A 20375-nucleotide genomic window follows, 5' to 3' on the forward strand; every position below is an offset into this window, starting at 1 on the left:
GTTCCTGTGGAAGGATTTCATTGTTAGAGGGCTTTTGCTCTCTAACTCATAGTATTCAGAGACCACAGTAAGCATAAATCACATCTGCATATGCCCAAAATCCTTCCTAAGCATCAATTCATTCTGCAGCAGTGATCCCTTTTCTGTTCATGCCAGCTGATCTGTGCTGGGGACAGAGCTGGTAATCCTGCATTTTCAGCCTCAGAACCCAGAGGGCAAATAAAAAGAATGCCCATTTATCACCTTCTACAAGACAATGAGCTTTGTGCCCATCTTAAAAGTTTGGTGAATTGTCTCCTGCTCTTTAACTAGCAAGCTTGACAGTGGTACAGTAAAAGCAAGTAGATTTTAAAAACTCAGTGGTCCAGGCTCTTTCCAGAATCCGTCACTCATTTTTTCCCCAGAGAGACAAGAAACCGAGATGAATGTCTCTGCTGGAGCTGTGCCACATGGATTAGTGAAGTGGGACTTTTCCCCTATGTGCAGATTGACTTCAATTCACCCTGGCTCTGTTTCAATGAGCCTTGTCCAAAGGCAGCCCCCTGGGAAGGAGGAAGGGTAATTAACTGATGCTTTTGGGAACAGCCCTGCAATGAAGGTATGAAAAATGAGCCCAGGGCAAGGAGACGTGGTGCTTTCATAGATACACATTTGTGCGTGTGTGTTTTCACAAACAAACTTCAAACACTGCCATCAGGGCTTTGCAGAAGAACGCCAACAGCAGTAAATCTAGGAAGCAGCTGTTTGACAATCTGCCTTCAGATAAAGTTTCTTCCAGACCTGAATCCAGCCCTGGGCTTCCCAATACCCAGGCTCCTCATCTGTCTAGCTTTGACTCTTAAATATGTCAAAAACACAGTAGGAGCTAGAAGAAATATGTGTTTTCATTCAGATCCTATGGCAATGAATTGGCTGTTATTTTTAAGGAGAAAAAAAACCAAATCAGGATTCCTTAATTTGCTATCTGATATCTTCTGCTTTTTCTCTCTGACCATTGTTCCCATGCTCTGTGGGACAGGATAAGAACCAGAGCTGCTCCCCCACCTCCACCCTGCCCGAAACTTTCAAACCTCAAATCTGGTCTTCTTTTGAAATCAGAGCTTCCCATATTTCGTTTTTTCTTTTTCTTCATGGATGTCTCTTTTGCAAGCAGAGGCAGGTGTTTGCCTCTGCACAACAGGTATCAGGATATACCCCTTCAAGCCATGTGTGCAGCAGGGAAAAAATGAGCCTGGCACACCCTGTCAGGGTGCAAAGGGTGCAGCAAAGCCCTTGAGGGGCTGCTGAAGCCCTGGCAGGAGCTCTGGTGGGCAGCACTTCTTCCCCCAAAAAGCCAATTTGCAGCCCTAGGTCTCCCAAGCTTTTTTTTTTTTTTCCCTTCTCTCTTTGTGACAGCCACATTTTGTCTCCTCTCCCCATGCTGGCTACTTTTCTTCATAAAAATCAGCACTAAAAATAAAATGGGGGAATTATTTTAATAGCTTTTAAACACCTAAAAATCACTACCCCCAGAAGAACCCCTGGCAGAGTTTAGCTCTCTACATCTGTTCTGACCTCCACTGAACACTTAATTCATGAGTTCCCATGGCATGGAGTGATCAGAAGCCAATGTTATTATTATTCATTGCATTTGTACTTTGTCTGAAGCACTTGCAGGTGAGATGAAAATGCTTATTCAAATGCAGGCTCTAAAATGCTGTTCACAAATCCATCTGGGCACCAATTAAATTACAACACAAATCCAAGATGTAGCAGCTTCTTTTATCTGGAGACAACCAGAACAATGCCTGGGTGAGGAATTCTGAGGGCACACAGCTTCTGGTTATAACTTGAGGCTTTCATTAGGGAAAGATTTCACTTGGCCCTTCTTTAGTGTTTTATCATCTTTTGCTGGAAGTCCTTGAATCATTCTTTCTCCTGACTAATACTGACAGCTCTTTTTAAAACATGATTGATGGCCCATTGTCAATAGCCATCATGCTCCTGTCAGAGAAGTGGGAGACATTAAATAATTCAGTTTTCAATAATTCAAGTGATGTTGCTAAATTTGGAAAACAGATACTGGGAGGAATGAGGCCATGACAAAACCTTTTTGGGGGAAAATAATGAAGGACTTGTCACTGAGTTTTTATTTGATCAAGTGTGTAGTGGCATCAATAGACCAATAGATTTGTATTCCAAACATTGCTCTACTTCCAGTTGGAGTAACAATCACTCCGAGAAAATAATCACACACATAACACATACTATGATACCTTTTCCACAAGAGTTTTAGGTGTATTTAGTCTTTTAGTTCATTTCTGTTGTTCCTGAGTCCTGAGTCCACCTTAGACTGTTGGGAATAGAGCAGACATCAGCCCATCAACACATCCACAAGGTTCACCCCAGGACTGATCCCTCCCTGCACAGAGATGTGCTCCTGTGCCCCGGGGGCAATGGAAACAGACTTCATACTGCAATTCCCTTCCCTGCCCATCAATAACATTTTACTTTCCAGCTGGCACCTGCTGAGTCCTGCGCTGCAGGGCCAAGCCCAGCATTTGAACAGACTACTGATAGATGTTTTAAAACCAGTGAAGGTAGGAAGCAAACTTTAACAGATGGAAAAAGACCCCAAAAAATCCATTAGCATGTCTTTCTCAGTTGAATTTAATAGTCTCTTAGCAGCTGACCTTGTCCCTCCTGGAGGTAATTACACAATGTAATCAAGCCACCAAATAACCTCCTTGTGCACCATTTACGTGCTACCACTCAGTAATGCTGCTGCTCAGCTCTTCCCTGCTCATCCCCTCCAACATGCTGCTCCAAGGGGTGGCAGGACACTATACCTGCAGCAAGCTACAGCTGAGCACCAAAGACTAGAAAGGCAATCCATCTCTGTCTGAAAATCTTCCCTGACTGTGACCACCTAGAAAATCTCTTTCTGTATCTGGGAGATGAGGAATTTTTTATCACTGGTGGATCACAGAATCACAGAATGGCCCGGACAGGAAGGGACCTCAAAGATCATCACCATGGACAGCGTCACCTCGCACTAGATCCGGTTGCTCAGACTCCACCCACCTTGAACACTTCCAGGGATGGGGCATCCATAAATTCTCTGGGCCACCTGTTGAAGTGGCTCACCACTCTTACAGTAATGAATTTTTTCTTTTTTTTTTTTTTTTTTTTTTTTTTTTTTTTTGCTCTTCTTTATCCTAAGCCCTTGGAACTCCCAACTGTTCTGCCAGACTCTGCTGAAGTGAGGCTCAGAGTTACAGGTCTGAGACACGCAGCTCTGCTTGTGCCAGTGCACAAACACATCACCACGACCTAGTTCTCATTCCATAGGAAAGCAACCTAATCTCCTCACTACAACCCCAGAGCTGAGTTCTGGCCTTGGAGACAGAGCCATGCCAGCCTGGTAAGAGCACACACATCTGGCTGAGGTTCAGGTCTCCAAATGGATACCTTAGGCAAGGAACAGGCAACAGGCCTTCACCTGCTGTCCTAACTTATGCAGGGCCATCTTAGCATGGAGCAATCCAAACATTGGAAGAAAGCTGATCTCATCTACCACAGGGAGTCAAAGCAGGTGCCTGACAGCTTCTCTGTTACGGGTCATGCCTATATGTGGGATTAGAAAAAAGGAAAAAGAAAAAAAAGAGAAAGATCAATATAATAAATTTACTCTTCATGGTTCTCTGCTCTCATTCCACTTTGGTGATAGATGGAAGAATCAGCAACAAAGTGACTGGAATTTCAAGTGGCAACACAAAAATTTAGCCAGCTGTCTCCTTTTCAAATCCCACTTTTCTCCCACCATTATGCCTCCTCCTACCCCAGTTCTAGAAGTTCCTTTCCTAAGAGGGAAATGAACCCTCCAGGGGCTTGAGAGACTCTGAAAAGTCCTCCAGTCACCCCTCCCTGCACAGGAACCCCCTTTCAAACCAGACTCCCCGTTCTCAAGCCACTCTCCAGACAGCTCCAGGGAGTTTGGCTCCTGGAGAAGAGCACCTCTATGTTTAATAGCCCACAATTAACTTTTCTTCTCCCGAATTGCCTGAGCATTTTTTGAACTCAAGCACACATATGTTAGCTACCACACCAAGCAGAAAAAGGAAACAAAAGGGGGATTTTTCAGAAAATTGTTACCACCCTGTGGTGCCTGGAAGTGACTGTCTAAAACATCGTCAGCACTTCCAGCCTGCAACAGATACAAGAACGAGTAGACCATGATACTTGCAGAGCAAAACCATCCTCAACCTACCCTGAAGAGAGCTGGCAATTAGAAGTTAGGAGCACCCTTCTGGGAAGAAAGCCCAAATCTGTAGAAATCTTTTATTTCACTCAATTTTTTTGGAGTGACATTCTGAATATTACTTTCATGACACAGAGTGTTCTGAATAAATTTCTCATTTAAGCTAATTGTTGAGTTCTCCATAGATGTCAAAATAAAACAGCTCTGTAACATGTAGAAGATCAAGCAGGATTAAAATACACCACCATGAAAATGAAGTTTCTTCTTCTCAGACCAAAACAAAAGACATTTAAGGCCAGAAAATGTGTATGAACACTCTGCATTGTTTTTTTAAAATGGCAAATCCAAAATAATTCACTACAATTTTTCCCCCATTAAAAATATAAATCAAAGCCACCATATCCTCATAAAAGAATTTGGTTTAAAAAAAAAAAACATGGCAATTTCTGATGGCAAAATCTGCTGTCTGGAAAGTTTCCTATTTAGCTGCAGATGGAATGCATTGTGAGATGCTGCATTCTGGAAGTGCTGACAGAAAATAACCTGCTTTCTGCTCCCTCCCTCCTGTACATACAGCCTGCTGAGCTGTGCTTGACCTCTTTCAGGAACTGTGGGATCATTTAGGAGAGAATTGCACAGATTCCCGTGATGATTCTTTTTATTGATTTTGCCAGATAAGGAACTCAGCTATTCCTTCAGGAGCAGTAGAAGGGGTAGGTGATAACACAGTCAACACCACTGAGCAGTTTTAGCAGGCACAACAACATCTAGGTTGCAGAGTCAGTGTTTTGCAGGAGAGGTTGATGGAGTATGTCCTGCTTTCTTTTTCCTAGAATGTTCTCTGCTCAGAACTGAAGGGCAGAAGTGCTCTACTCCTCAGACAGCATGTAATTTCCCCTTGTGCTTGAACCCAAAATTGGTATTCCCTACCTCCCTGTTTAATTTTCCTCCAGGTGCAAACACTGCAGGTGAATAACAGAGGTGTGTGCTGGACCTTAAGGGACAATAATTAAGGGGCATTAAGGGATGCAATCTGAAATGCTAAACTTGCAGTCTCTGCTGATAAACATTGCCCCTAACTCTTGTTAGTACAAAATATAACTAAACCAGTGGGATTTGGTGTAAAAAAATGGCTTTTTGTGGTCAGGCATCCAAATTTTGTCCTTCCTTGATGGATATTCACCAAATAGGTCTTTTATTTTTTGACAGAAGGAGAAATGGGAACATTCAGGACAGTTATCTCTGCATAGTGGAGCTATACAGATTTAATCAGCTCCCATCATCTGAGCAGCACAGCTTCTACCAGGGACCCAAATGGTGCAGACTGCATCATTGTGCTTATTAAAGAGCCTGACAGTGGCCTTCATTAGGACTAGTGGGGAGACTATCAATGACACCTAAATAATTTAGCAGGATGAGTCATTAAGGATAAGAAATTTCCTTCTGGCAAACCTGAGGCACTTCTGACAAATCCCACTGAAGATTATTAAGTCCACTGCCCCAGAGAGGGCAGTTCTGATGCGTCCCGTGAATAAAATCTTTTTTAAAACTGTGCATTCCCAAAGGCTACTCAGTCATGCTGTTGTGCCACTTCTCCCTGATTGCCTGAATGAAGCATTCCTATTTTTTTTAACAAACCATCTGCTTTCACAACTGTGCAATGCTCCATAAACACAGTGATGTGCACATAAATGCTGGGAATAGCCACAAATGCTGCAATTGGTCAGGAAATGTTTTCTGACATAGTAATATGCAGCGGGGTTGAAGTGAGAGCCATCCCATCATCAGCCACTGGGAGTCAGGAAATGATGGACACACTTTGCTCTGACTGCCCAGAGCACAGAGGGAAGAACATGGGAACTTAAGGAGAGAGGCCAAATCTCCTCCCTCTTTCAGAGGAGATTTAGAGGGAACAAGGCACCAGTCTTTTGCTGTCAGAGTGATGGGGTTTCAGGCAGAGTAGCTGGGAAAAGAAATTTTCTGGCTCTAGGGAGCCAAGTGTCTCATACAGCTGATTCTTCTGTGTTATTTGGGTGCTGCTCTGACCCCTGTCCATACAGGGAGAGCTCCAGCAAGGATCAATCAGCTGCTTAGTTGAGCATAAAAGGGAACATTAGTGTGGCCTCGGGGAAGTGTAGGAAAATTACCCCAGAAAACAAATGTTGCAAAGGAAGCAATTCTACCTGCTGCTAAAGTAACCCCAGCAGTAGAAAGGAGCCTTGCTTCCTTCAGGGACACCTGAATTTCTTCCAGAGTGCCTTGCAGCAGTGGTAGTAGATGGAAGGAGTGATCTGTGCCTGGCAGAATTATTTCCTTCCTGCCTGCTTTGGCAAGGCATAAATCTCTTCCCTATTACCTGAGGTATGTCTCCTCATTGAATCAGGAGCCTTTCAATTCAACAGCAACATTCATTTACTCTCCATTTCCATGTGTCCAGTGCGCAGGAAGCAGAACAGCCGGGAGCTGCAGTGGCAGTCCCAGGTCAAGGTGAGCTGTCCCTGTCAGCAGTTCCCACCTCTAGAGACCTGGGCTGCCAAAGGAGGTGCCTGTTCTCTGTACCACCTTCCTGGATTAAAGGAAGGGCTCCTTATCCATCAGGGCACAGGACCAAATGAAATTTAGGTTGGTATTTCCACAGAGCACTGAGAGAAGAGGGAAAACTGTAACCACACCCTCCCCATCCCTCACCTTTCTCCCCTTCTCCCTCTTGTTCTCTGGCACTTCCACCAGCATCTCCAGTGGGAATCATTCTCCTAAGGGAAGATGGGATATACTCCCTTGGGATATACTCCCTCGGGATGCCCAGTGTCTCTAGCAGCAACAGCTTCTGTCCTCAGCCTGTCCCCAAGAGCCTGAAGAGGTCCCTTGGCTTAGGGACTCCGCATTGTCAGAGGTAATCTCTGCCCCTCCATAGCCAGAGTCTGGGGGGTGATTCATTCTCTGGAGATTTGGTTCAGCCCAGCCCAAACAAAGAGACAAAAAATTCTCATGCTGGAGTACTGCTAGGGAAGAGCTCTGCTGGGATGAAGAAGTTACCTGTGCAAATTTTGCTGATGCTCCCAGAGGAAAGGTAGCAGCAAGTGATCTTGTGAACTCCTGCCAGCCCTGCTCTTTGTGATTTACCTGCTGCTGTACCCAGGGCCACCAGCATGGCACTGATCTACCTGGTCATGAAAGGCACAGGCAGGGGAAAAAGGAGAGGAATGAAAAGCTGTGCTTAAACTGCCAGAGGGTCTTTCTTTGTCCTCCTCTGCAAGTGTGGGCACTGAAGAGTTTGCCAGGAGGAGTCCTGTCAGGTATGTTCTTAGCAGGTGGGAGTGTAAGCATGGGAAGGGATCATTTTCCTTTCAGCACCTGGACCTGCTGGTTTTCCAGTGGATGTTAAATTATGTTGCTGCCTAGGAAAAGCTTTTTCAACTTACCTGAAAGATTTCAATGGAATACAAGAGAAGCAAATCCTCCTCTCCCTCCAACATTTTCTTTAGCATTTCCAAGTTTCTGTGCATTTCTTCCTCATACAACTGTATTAGGTGCTTCAGTTACCCCCAGGGTGAAATATGCTCCTCTTTTATAAACCTTTTAGACTGTTGAAGAAATTTGTTCCAAAGGCTTAATGCAGTGAGTGAGGTTTTGTTTCTTGTCCTCTTCCCCGATAGTGCTCTGATCATCCTTTTCATAAATTTATTTCTTGGTTCAAATGAAGTGAAATGACATGGGAAATAAGCTGGAATCTCTACATTGTTCATAATTGATTTGATACAAATATTTGATAGTTCTGAAACTCAGTCATTTGGGCAGAATGCAGAGTATTTCTCAATACTCACAGAGAAACTGATTTTTTTTTTCCTTCAGAACTGCCCCTCTTGAGAGCCTTCACTCCTGAAGTTTCAGCAAATTGACACAAAACTTTCAGAACATAACTTAGAAGAGTGGGGTTTTAATCTATTTTTTCATCTAGACTGTCTTTCAAGACTTGAAATTCTCATTAAATGATTCAGGGTTTTTGTTAAGGTCCACTTTTCTGAAGAAATGTTATTTGTTTACTCTGTTTCATTGAAGGGGTTTGTTGTTAGTTGATGAGGGGAGAACTGCACTAATTAGGAGTTCAAAATAAATATCTTTTGCTAATGGTTTCCCAATAGAAATGATATGACAAGGGAGTCTGACTCATGAGGAAAATTAGATGTATTCTCCAAAGGATAGCTCCCATGTGACTGGCAGTTTCACCAAATAACTGTGTCTCCATATACTCCTACAAAAATCAAATAAAGATTGTAATTTCACCAACATTCTCCATTTTTAGGCAATTCTCATTGCAGTAATTTCCAATAGGAAAACAAACAAACAAACAACACTTTCTGTGGGCAAGGCGAGCATGAAATTTTTGAGCAGCTTCAGGACAACACAGCTGATGTAAAAGAAATTAATGTGAAACCTTCTCATGATAGGCAGGAATTATTTTCAGCTCCCTGGTCCTCCAATTAGGTGGTCACCACCTTCCTGCTGCTTAAGCCAAAAGGAGATATTATTCCTCTGGGAGAAAGTGGCTCCTGTGGCAACATAAATTTTTCAGTAGGGTAATATTTTATAATACATATATCTTACAGTGTGTGTGTTTTAAAAGAACAACATGGATATACCTATAACAAACTTGAAATTCTCTCTCTTGGTGGGGATTTACTTCAAATGAAGGAAAGCTACAAATTTAGAGGCACAGTTAGCTGCCGTGGATGCTGGTCCAGAGTCTGGAGTGGCTGCTGGTTGTTGTGACGCTACAAGAGACATTTCCTGCTCTGAAAACCTTTCAGGCAACCTGTGCATGGAACCCTGAATATTGTGTAAAGTGTCATCACTGTGATATCATTAGAGATGAGAAATGTCAACAGAGGGAGGTGATGTGACCAGAAGTACACCAAAATTCAGTGGCACAATAGTGACCCTGGCCCAAAGACAAACAGCACACCCCAGTATCCACCAGAAGGCTGCTGAGGAGGCAGAGCTCCACTTCATCCTGGTCCATAGAAACAACAGAAATTAGCTGAAATCATAGATTCTAGCTGGATGTAAGGAAAAATACTTTATTATAAGGATATTCAAGCACTGGAATGGGCTGCCCAGAGGGCTGGTAAAATTTCTGTTCATGGAGAACTTCAAGTCCCAACAGAACAAAGTCCAAAGCACCCTGGTTTGAATTCACATTTGACCCATTCTGTTCCAGGGGTTTCCACCAAACTGAATGAGCCTCTGATCTTGTGCAGCATGTTAACCTCACTGCTCTCCTGGTTTTTCCCTCAGTTTTTTTGTGTTTGTGCTCTTCTCTCTGCCTGTGCTTGGGTTCCTAGACAGTGATCAATACAGGTCGAGAGCTGGGCCGACAGCTCTGTGCAGAGAGAAGAAGAAATATTTGCTTATTTCTGCTGCAGCTGAAACCACATCATAACACAGCTCCCCTTTCATTGATAATTAAGAAGAGGCTGCAGCAGGTACACAAAACTGGTGAGCTGGTGAACAAGCTGCTGTCAAATGGATTTGTACAATTGGTAATTATAGTTGTGATGGATGAGTTGAATGAATTCTGCTGGTAAAATTGAGACAGCTTCTGCCAAGCACATCATAGGCATGGCATCATCTTCTGCACTGCACAGAGTGCTGTGACCAGCAGCAAAGGCAAGCTGTACACCACTGCTCAGAAAAAGGGCTTGACTTGCATGAAGCCAGGAAAGCAGAAAAGAAGGAAAATAATGCTCATTCCACTGGAACAAAGCCAGAGAGAAGAGGAGCTGGAGAAGTTTCCCACACTGTGCACCTCTGCACCACAGCATAGAAGAACTGGCACCACTCACAGTGGCAAAACACAGCCTCAGAGCCATGCTCCTGGTGCTCATAACCCCTCACAGGCAGGGAGGGCACAGAGGAAGCCTCCTGAGGCTGGCAAGGTCACAGGGCACATAATGGCTTTAAACTGAAGCAGGGTCAACTTGGATTAGAAAGAATTACCATTTTTATATGAGGATGGTGAAACACTGGAACAGGTAGAGGTTGTAGCTGCGCTGTCTCTGGAAACATTCTTGGTCAAGCTGGACAGGGCTCTGAGCAACCTGGGCTCAGTGAAGATGTCCCTGTTTATTGCAGGGGTGTTTATTTAGGTGGTCCTTAAAGGCCCCTTCCAACCCAGACCGTTCTATAATTCTATAATGAAGTCACTTGCCAGAAACTCTTCCCTTGATAAAAATCCTCTCTCTCAAGAGGATTTATCCCTTGCAAGAGGGAAATAGCACTGGGGAGGCATCATCATCCCAAATTATCTTCAAACACCTTCAGTGATGCATCCTTCTGTAGCCAGCCCCTTCAGCACAGTCTGCTGTAAACAGCCTCCTCACGTGCAGCTCAGAGCCTGGCTTCTGCTCCCTGATCCGTGCCACTCCCCAGGCCAGCACGCACTGGGAATGCTGAAATTAAACAGATCACTCACAACTGGCTTTCAGTGCAATGGCCACGTTTAAATTGGCTTTCCCTGAGTGTTCAGCCCAGGGTGCTGCTGGCTTCTGCAGGAAATGAGCTGAAACCAGCGCCTGGTATGCTGAAATGAAATCCAGCTTTTGAACATTTGCAGAAAGACATTAGAGATTGCTGAGCTGCTCAGGAGCACTCTGGCACGCTTGAATCCAGCCCCTGGAGGGCATCAGAGATGGGGAAAGTAGATCTGCGTAACTTCAGCTTTGGCAATAACCACAATGGCACAGATAAGAACTCTGACCCCCATCCATGGGGAATACCAACCACATCCCAGCCCTTGGCACATGGAGCTGCTAAGATTTCAACCTCCACAGAAGGGAAGCAGCACATTGTGCTACAGCTGCTGTTTTGGTGCCACACACACGTTAGACAGCGTGAGGATGGATAATGCCATGTGCATGAAGGCAGGAACAAGTTGGGAGCATGTTGCACAGCCAGCTGTGGGAGGTGAGTTTATGACTCAAAACCCTGGATAGCTTAGGCTGTAAACACCAGGATTTGGGTTTTCTAAACTGAAGGTCCCTATCTAATATAAAATGGAGAAAAGCTTTTTTTATCTTTGCAGAAGGTGGCTGCACAGCAAAGGGGCTCCTGCAAGAATGAGTTTGGTCCTGAAAAACAGAGAGATGACCAGCTTTTTTATCTGCCCCATCTTTCCCTTTCTTCTCCAGCCTTGGGCCTTTCCTGATTAGCTCTGCAGGAGGAAAAGCTCACTTTTGAGCATCATTGTTACTGCCCTATTTTCCCCTGTGGAGGAGATCAAAATGTACATCCATGGCTTGGCTTTTGGACTTTTGCTTATGACAATCTCAAGAGAAGTCACGTTGTTGCTCATCGGGTAGGATGCACCACAGGGGCAGCTTTGATAGTGAGTGGGGCAAAAAGCTGAAGCAGCACCCAGCTGGAAATACTGCACAGGGACAGAAACCACAGGGCTGGAGGGGGTTCCACAAGGGATGAGACATCAGCAAGATGGTCAAGGGAAGGTGCAGGGGTATGGAGCAGTCACCCAGCTCTGGGAGGAAAGCTCAGGGCTACATGGAGAGAGCTGCAAGAACAGAATAATCCATGCCTTCCTTTTGCTGTGCAAGGTCTCCAATCACACAAACATCCCTGACCTTCCAGTGGAAGGCTGGATTATGCAATTTGCAGTGAGAATGTAATTCATTAGAAGCAGGAAGGAAAAAGGACACATCATCAATTTGATGGAAATAACATGGTTTTGAGGGTGCTGACATGAATCACAAATTGCATGAAATTTGTTCAGTAGAACTGGGTAGGTCAGAGTGATTCAGATGTTTCATTTCACCTTTTCTTTATGCAAGTGCATCCATTCTTCTTTTTGAAAGGAGACTTTTATTTTATATTTTAAAGGAATAATAGAAAGAGCTAAATAACCTGAAAGTTATATGAACTATTTCATCAAGAGAAATCCAAGGGGTCCAAGGTATAATGAGCACTTGAATCATAACATAAAGGACTTGTTTTACCTCAGCAGTGACCCCAACACACCAGGTTCCCCAGAGCAACATGGACCAGAGCCCTGAAGGACTCTGTCCTGCAGAAAATGTTCTTGTTTGTGCCAATAAAATGAGAGCATTAGTGCATGAAGCTTGCAGAGATGGAGCAAAAATCCCTCAAAAGGATGAATGTTGCATGACAGCCAGAGGCAGACAAAATCTCATTCCCTATTCATCACTATGGTCTATTTTCTATGAGCTAATGCAGGTTCAGGTAATAATTAAGGAGGTGGGAGGGACAGAAAGTCTTCCTCTTCTTCCTCTTCACAACGTAAAGAAGTTTATGAATTATGGGATGTCTGTTTGTAACAAAAGTGGCACCTTAGGTTTGTGATCATCTCTACACAGTTTTCATTTTGAAATCTATTAAGCAGGAAACTTTTATCATTGCTAATCATTTATTTGCAATTAACACATTGAAGATGTTTTTCATTTCAGTGTCTCCCTTCAGAACAAAAATCAATTGCAAACCATCTGCCTTCCACTTGAAGCTCTTGCAAAAAACTCCCCTGGGCCTGAGAGGAGCAGCACTTTCAAACCCATCTCAGCTGACACCCTGACACATTCTGCATTGGGCAGAATTAAGAACACCATCGTTCAAAGGCCAAATGTTTTAATCAGGATGAGAATTAAATAATGTGAAATCAATATCATGCCATCAAACTTCTGCCTCCAAGATGATTTCTGCCAGGTCCAACCTACAGTTGGCCAGGAGTTCACTCCTCAAACACACCTGCACTTAACACCTGCATATGGCGTTACTCAACTTCCTTCCTGAACAAGTGAGAAGAACATCTGCATTTTCCACAAGGAGTGATTCATGATCCCATCCCTCCTGCTGCAGCTGCTCAGAAGTGACATGCAGCCAAAGGAAGCAGAGAGGGAAAAGCAAGAGGTAGAAAGGTTGTGAATTCCTGTTGGGTTGTGTTTTCCAGTAGTCCTGATTGAAAAGTAATTTCTCTCCATAAATTGGAAGCACAACTGTGCTGAGAAGGATGTGCTCAGAAAGAAAAGCCATTCTCAGAGAGCTTGAACCACACTCCCATTTTTCAATAACTTCTTCATCTGATAGTCTCCACAATCAATCAGAAAAAAAAGAACATTTCAGCTCCAGCTTTTCTCTGCACAAATGTCTCTAAGATTTCTGCCAACTGTCAGCAAGTCTGCCTCATCAAGGAGAGGCAGAAAAACTTCTAAGCAAAGTGATCAAGTGATCCAATTCCCTAAATGTTTAACTCCTCTGATTAAATACTCAAGGCTGAGTCTCTGAGGGTTTATCTATCCTAGGGTGGAGCAACCAATTACACATCTGATGCTTCTGCAGCCTGTCAGGGAGGTGTCACTCCCAGTTGGCCTCAGTTGCCAGCATTTGGAGCCAACACAAGGAATGAAAAATGCTCTCTTTGAAAAGCAAGGCAGAAAATTATAGATGAGGAGGAAGCCAGGGGGATGCAGGTAGGAAACAGCAGCAACCTGTTCTCTTTACCTATCTGCATAGGGCTGCAAAAAATGGGGATGGAGTGACACTGGCTCTGCTGGAAGGGGATTGCCAGCCCCATGAGCAGCAGTGGGTGTGGCAGATGACAGCTCTTGGCTTGCCCCAATTTTCAATCCTCCTTTCATTGCCCATGTAGCCTTTACTAGGCTGCAGCCTGAAGCCCTGAGCCCCCAGCTGCTAGCCCCTGGCTGAGACTCAGCCGTGCAGCAGAAAACAGATCTGTATCCTTGGCCAAGGTCTTGCACCACCTGAGAGACATCCACCCAGGTGTTACCCTCACATGGCTCTTCCCTGGAAGATTTGCATGGATCCATTTGCATAGATCTTCTATGGGTGCCAGGAGCATGGGGCCAGGCTCTGCTGGGTGGTGCTGAGCAACAGGATGAGAGGCAAAAGGCAGTCCCTGGAATGCAGGAAGTTCCACCTGAACATGAGGAAGAACAGGTTGCCCAGAGAGGTCATGGAGTCTCCCCCACTGAAATATTCAAAACATATTCAGGAAGTGTCTGGAGGCAATCTGCTCGAGCAGGGAGGTTGGACCAGATGACCACTGTGGTCCCTTCCAACCTGTCCATTCTGTGATCCCATTTCTCTGCCCCTCTAAGACACATCGGGGTGTTGCTTTATTGTCCCATCCAACAGCATCTCCTGACTGGAGGAACCTTCTGAAAACACTACTATAATCCAACTACATCAAGAGGAATATGACTCCCCACTGGGTCTTATTGTTTCCTCACTACTCAAACCTCCTTGGAGCAAGTTTGCAAAAGCACAGAAGAGATAATTAATTGCACATTCTCATGTGCACAGCAGATGCTAGTAGTTTGTTCAGTGCAAAACTTATAAAGTAAACAAAACTGAAAAAAAAAAAAAATTAAAAATCTTGAAAATCTTGCATCTATGTATGGAAAATAAGGGTCCTACCCTGCCTGAAATTATTATTTTTCTGTAAGGGGAATGAATAAATCCTATCCTAAATAATTTTTCAGCTCACCGGGAAAGCATCTCAGCAATTTATAGTCAGATATTCATTGGAAATTGCTGAGGCATAAGCAGCACTACCTAACAAAAACAATCCTAACATTTCATTAAAGTGTGTAGGTGGAAAGATGCAGACACTGTACAGCACAATTAATTTCTCCAAGTAGTAAAATCATCCATGTATCATAAGGGTCAGATTGAGAGAGTTAGGAAATGTTCCTCCCTGAAAATTATATTATGATGAGGCAGTTTATTCTGCAGTTGCCAGAACAAATTAAAAGTTACATATTGACAAAATTACCCTGACAAATAAGAGCTCAGCTCCTGTGTAACCACAGCAGTGAATATTTACATCCACTAGAAGGTCCCAAATGAGTCTCGGATTATTATTTTGGGTAAGAGGGGAGCACCACATTATCACAGAATGGGTTTTTGAGTTGGAAGAGACTTTGAAGGCCATCTAGTCCAACCCCATGCAGTAAGCAGGGACATTTCCCACTAGAGCAGGTTGCTCAGAGCCCCATCCAGCCTGACTTCGAATTGTTATGACAATTTTAAAAGCTAAGGACACTGAGGCAAAGAAAGATGAAGGAACTTGCCCAAAATCACCCAAGACCAGTAGCAGAGCCAGAAAACAACTTAGAATCCTGGTTTCTGGGACACTCTGTCCCCTCTGAGAAGCAGTTTGGCTCCCTGTTGCCTCCACCAAGGCTCTCTGACAAACTGAAAACATCCACAGGCCAACCTTGCCAAGGTGTAAACCTCAGCACCAACAAAGCACCTCCCAAAATCTGCAGTGAACCACCTGCAACAGACAGGGATTTGTGGACCTGCATGCTTGCTTTCTGAGTGAACGTGGAGAGGTTGGACATGGGCGTCCAGAATTTCAACCTGAAGGTCAAAAACTCTGAACACCCTCTAGGACTCAGGGGAGCAGTGGCAGTGACACAACAACCTGAAGCCTGCTACAGGAGAACCACAACATCCTCTATCACATCCGTGGAAGAGTCACAGATTGATGCAGAGCTCCCTGTACTACTGGGAACCTGCTCTTAGGTCCTCCTGTGCCATCCATTCTCCAGGCTGAGCCTCTCAGGGAAATACCCCAGCCCAATCACCTCCAGGGCACTTCACAAACCTGGAGAAGACACAATTCTTCTCCATCACAGAAGGGGTGAGCCACACTTTGTCCTGGCCCGTGAACACCTCTGTGCATGCAATCCATTTTCTCCTGATCCATCCACTACCCCACCATCCCAGTTACTATGCAGCAGCCAGATTAGTGTGGAGCACGTTTCGCTCCAGGATCAGCAATTCATCTTTCCTTGGCAGCCTCTCAGTTCCTACAGAAACACTTTGTTCAGGCCTGCAGGGCTGGGAGTTTGAAGAAATGTTACTTCAGCTCTAGCACAGTAAAAGTGATTTGTGCCATTGCTGGTAAAAGACCATGAGCTTTCCACTGCCCTTTCCACTGCCCTGACAGTGCAAGAGCTCGGGGCATGCTAATACAGGAGGAAATGCACTAATAATAACACCATTTTGTGACATTTGGGTAATTGGTTTTATGAAGGGCTATAAATAAACACAGTTCAGGCAGCAGTTTGTGCATCCTTGCAGGAATGATGGCAGTCCCTCAGGGAGGAACCGTGGCACTGCTCTAAACACCACCACATTTGTGTAAACATCCCCAGAACCTCCTTTCCAATCCCTCATAGCCTGAGATGTCCCTTCAAACAAGGTGCTATTTTGATACACAGATGGCTTCTGCCTTGGGAGCTGCAGGTACCTGTGCTGAGCTCTGCCTTGCAAGGGAAAGAGGAACTTAGGAGAACCAAGTAACCAGACATCCTCCTTAGACATCTTTCATTTTCAAAATTATGAAGTTTTGGTGCAGTCTGAAGGTCTCATCCACATTTCATGGTATTCCATAATAATAAAAATTGAGCATACCAGCAAAACTGACCTATAAAAACAACACTAAACTCACTAAAAGTAAGACATAATGATAAAAGTCAATTTACTCCTGAGATTAAATAAAATTAGTGTTCTCTCAGATCTCAAAATCCTCAAAAAATAGTAGCTGGTAAACAAATCCAGATAAAAAGGACAAAAACCTCACACCAGAATGTGAAAAAAATTACTTGTCCTCTGCTCTGGCAAAGGCCTCAGAGCAGTTAGCTCTGACCAAGGATTGAATCATTCTGTATTAAGCACAGAAACCAAAAGGCTTCCTTCAATCTCACTGTTCTTTTCACCTTCAATTGAAGAGTAGGAAATAATAATCACAAGTTTGTCTGTGCTCTTACTGAAGATTTCTTTCCAAACACAGTAAGTGAGGACTGAGATGCAGCTGGCAACAAGACAAGCATCACTGCAAACTTTCTGCTGCTCAGTAGCTGCTCAGCAGCTCTTTAGTAGCTGTTTTGCCTCCAGAGAAGTAAGAAATTTGGCCTTCCACCACCCCACTGAAGAGAGGGGATCTTATGCAAAGCTCTCTGGGGACTCCAAAAAGGAAAAATATTTTCTGAGCAGCCCACAGGAGGGTTTGGAGGGGACATCCTGGCTCCTCCAGACACCACAGGTGGCACTGGGCCATGCTATCAAGAGCCCCCATCCTTTACTCAACACTTTGTCGTCACTCACATCCACCTCATTAAAATCTGGCTGTTAGCAGAAAACAAGAAATTTAGCCATGCCTGACCTGGGGACAGGCAGGACCATCCCCAACTATGCATTCCCAATTAATATTTGCACCTTCCCAACCTTTACCATTTGATATGAGACAATTTGCAGTTTTCCCAGTCTTGCATCAAAGTGGGGACTTTCACCTTCACAGCGAATGAGCTCTTAATTGATGGCACAACATCCCAGAAGTGAGCAAGCAAGCAGCAAAAAACAAACAAACAAAAAAAAAAATCCTGATTTTCATTTATTCTGCACAAGGATCCCAATTATGCCATATAGCACATCATTTGCATTGCCACAACACAGCCTTTTATATCTGCTTGAGTTGCCAGCTATTTAATCTCAGTCCACCTTTAAAAAAAAGACTTGTAGAAAATGAGATGCTTGCTTTATGCTGATGCAGTTAAGGGAGCTAATTTCAATTCCAAAGCAAACAAGATTTATGCAAGTCAATAGACTGAGGGGTCTAGGAGCCAACTAGAATAAGGCTCTTGTTCTGTTTTAATAATCCCTGGGACAGTCACAGAAATTTACATAAACTGAATTCTCCAGATCTCATCTAATTTTGGGCAGTAATTTCCTAGGGTTTGGAGGACATTAACCACTGATTTCAGAAGTGCACATACGACTTTTGCTGGCTTTGCATGTGGCCCTGAAACACATTTGGAGCAGCATAAAGACAGTTTCCCACTTGGTGCTTGTTAGCCAGTATTAAATGCCACTGGGATCAAAAAAAAAGGCAGTTTCAGTGTCTGCAGAGTCACTGGTTTACCTGCCCATTGCAGGGTGTGCCTGTGTTCAGGAGCTCAAATATTTTCAAGCAGGGCATGTGTCAGGAGCTGTTTTTGGAGAGGCCATGCAAAGTTCTACAAAAGCACAATAGGTTGCATTTTAATTAGACCAGAGATCTGTAGAGTCACTAAATTAATCTTTCCTTAATCTATTATAACATCCATATTCTGCTTCTTTTCATATGGCAGCAGACTGAAAAACAGCTGATTATTTCACCAAAATAACTTAATATTTTTCTATCTGATCCTGGTTTTCCCAAAGAGCTACATGTAAGGCAGTATCTCTTCAGTGTAACATTTTCAGCAGAGCTCAGGAAAGTTCACAGCCCTTCCCTTCATACTTTAACGTTGGTACCTGTACAAAATTAGTAGCAGCCACAAATACAATTTGTCATTCTCTGGGTTAGACTGCTTCTCCAGGCACCTGCCAGATACAAAGGATTAGTAGTCAAGGATGTTCATATTTCAATATCCCAATTCCCACACTTGCTTACACAGCCTAAGGATTTCTGTTTGCAGGGACATGACTGACAGAAGCTCTCCAACTGTTTCCATCACATCTAACCTATTGAGAAAAACACATTTTCTATTACAGAATAGAAATCCCATAGCAACAAAAGCAATCTTTATCGTGACCTTAGAGAACATTGTAAGCACTCCTCCACCTAGGGGCAGACACGTTTGGGTTTGCTCATCGCACTTACAACAAGCAATTCTCTTCAGAAGCAGGACAAGAGGATGGGGTTAGATTAGAGTAACTTCCTTCAATTTGCATAACACCTGGACACAACTGAGAGGTGTCTGTTGGTAGTGGAAATACCCAGGCAAAGAGCTGCAGAGACGGGTGCTGATCCTGCAAGAGTGGACATGCAGCATTCTGTGGGGATGATTGATGTAGTCCCTCCCTCAGTCCCCCTGACTGACCAGGGGACATTGATCAGTCCCCTCTAGTGTCCTTCTGCCTAGGTAATCGAAGCAGGCTCCAGGCAGGCTGGGTCAGACCTTCTTCCAGCAGATACTGGGAAGTAGATGGGCGATCAGCCGATGGGATAAAGAACAGGGCAGATGCTTGGCGCTGCCTTCCTTTTGCTGAGGTAAGAAACCGGCTTGTCTTCCACTCCTGTGCATCTCCTGTAAGATGCTGACCCCCTGTGGAAAGATTTTATGGTACATGTATGAGGCTACAAGAGTTCAGAAAAGAAGGCTTGACTTAGTCCCTGCTATCTGGGGGAGCCAGGGACCACTTTTCCATGCTGGAAATTCATCCAATACTGTTGCTTGCCCTGCTGTTCCCTGCTTACAATACCAGCAGCAGTGCCTTTTGCTCTCTTCCAGTCCTGGGAGGCACAAGTGTGACTGTCAGACAGTTCAGGAAAGCTTGTGAAACTGTATCTTCCACAAGATAATAAAAATGCCTCAGTAAAATGCAGATACTAATATTAAGCTCAAGGAAGAGCAGCCCAGAGGGACATCTGGTCACATCTGCAGCTTAAGTGCTGCTTTCAGATGCCATAACACAGCATCTTCCCCAATGGAAGGGGTTCCCCCAACATTCTCTATAAAAAATTTTTTTAAAGTAAACTTTGCTCGCCTGTGGCAGTATTTCAGATCAAGTCCAGTGGAATGTGACCAAAACACGTCAGTCTGGGGCCAATGTTTAATTTCACACTCACTGCTCATTCTCACTATATTGTGATCGAACTGGCTCTGTTGATATATAGAGGATGCTCAGTGGAGCACCTGAAAAACTGTCAGGCATTTCTCTTCCCACCTCTCTTCCCATTATGAGCTGAGAAGCTCTGCAGTTAGCACTGAGCTGACACTCTCTGTGACCAGATGAAAAATTTGGTTTACAGCAGGTCTCCTCCCTGGTGAATCTGACCCTTCCAGACCCCTTGTCCTCTAATATCTGAATTCCTTGCTTTCCTAGCACAAGCACCTTCAAGAAGCATTTCCTACATTTGGAAAGCAGTTTACAAGAGCACAGAGCAAATAAGTTTCTTGTCAGTTCTCCAATTTCCTATCAAACTGAGATCCCAGACAGTTTTGTTCATGCAAGCAGCTGGGCAAAAAGCGTGTCAGAGCTGTAGAAACATCATGTTTCATTATTCTTTCAACATCTCACAGAAGAAATAATTTCCACT

Source organism: Lonchura striata, chromosome 3 (genome assembly GCF_050655825.1).
Source record: "Lonchura striata isolate lonStrDom1 chromosome 3, ASM5065582v1, whole genome shotgun sequence".
NCBI classification, from domain to species: Eukaryota; Metazoa; Chordata; class Aves; order Passeriformes; family Estrildidae; genus Lonchura; species Lonchura striata.